The sequence below is a fragment of the Biomphalaria glabrata genome, chromosome 11, assembly GCF_947242115.1.
Source record: "Biomphalaria glabrata chromosome 11, xgBioGlab47.1, whole genome shotgun sequence".
NCBI classification, from domain to species: Eukaryota; Metazoa; Mollusca; class Gastropoda; family Planorbidae; genus Biomphalaria; species Biomphalaria glabrata.
Genome location: NC_074721.1, coordinates 41291360 through 41292620, shown reverse-complemented (window position 1 = coordinate 41292620; position 1261 = coordinate 41291360).

Here is a 1261-nt window from a genome sequence, read left to right as displayed (position 1 = left end):
AATATGAATAACAATCGCTTTACAACAGAAACAAGTATAACAATCGCTTTACAACAGAAACAAGTATAACAATCGCTTTACAACAGAAACAAGTATAACAATTGCTTTACAACAGAAATATGTATAACAATCGCTTTATAAACAGAAAAAAGTATACAATTCGCTTTACAACAGAAACAAGTATAACAATGGCTTTACAACAGAAACAAGTATAAGAATGGCTTTATAATGGAAACAAGTACAACAATTGCTTTATAAAGAGAAACAAGTATAACAATTGCATTACAGCAGAAACAAGTTTAACAATCGCTTTACAACAGAAACAAGTATAACAATTGCTTTATAAACAGAAACAAGTATAACAATTGCTTTATAAAGAGAAACAAGTATAACAATGGCTTTATAAACAGAAACAAGTATAACAATTGCTTAATAAAGAGAAACAAGTATAACAATTGCTTTACAGCAGAAACAAGTATAACAATCGCTTTACAACAGAAACAAGTATAAAAATCGCTTTACAACAGAAACAAGTATAACAATTGCTTTACAACAGAAACAAGTATAACAATGGCTTTACAATAGAATCAAGTATAACAATTGCTTTATAAAAAGAAACAAGTATAACATTACTTTATAAACAGAAACAAGTATAACAATTGCTTTACGACAGATACAAGTATAACAATTACTTTATAAACAGAAACAAGTATAACAATGGCTTTATAACAGAAACAAGTATAACAATGGCTTTACAACAGAAACAAGTATAACAATCGCTTTACAACAGAAACAAGTATAACATTGCTTTACAACAGAAACAAGTATAACAATCTCTTTATAAACAGAAACAAGTATAACAATGGCTTTACAACAGAAACAAGTATAACAATGGCTTTACAACAGAAACAAGTATAACAATCGCTTTACAACAGAAACAAGTATAACAATCTCTTTATAAACAGAAACAAGTATAACAATCGCTTTACAACAGAAACAAGTATAACAATCGCTTTATTAACAGAAACAAGTATAACAATTGCTTTACAACAGAAACAAGTATAACAATCTCTTTATAAACAGAAACAAGTATAACAATTGCTACACAACAGAAATACATATAACAATTATTTCTTTACGACAATAATGAGGATTTACAAAACACTCATTGTATTGCTTCGTTTTAAATGTGTTCCTATGCTCCTAAAGCGATTAGAGGATTATTAGCCTACGTCTTCTCCCAAGCCTTCCACAAGCCTCC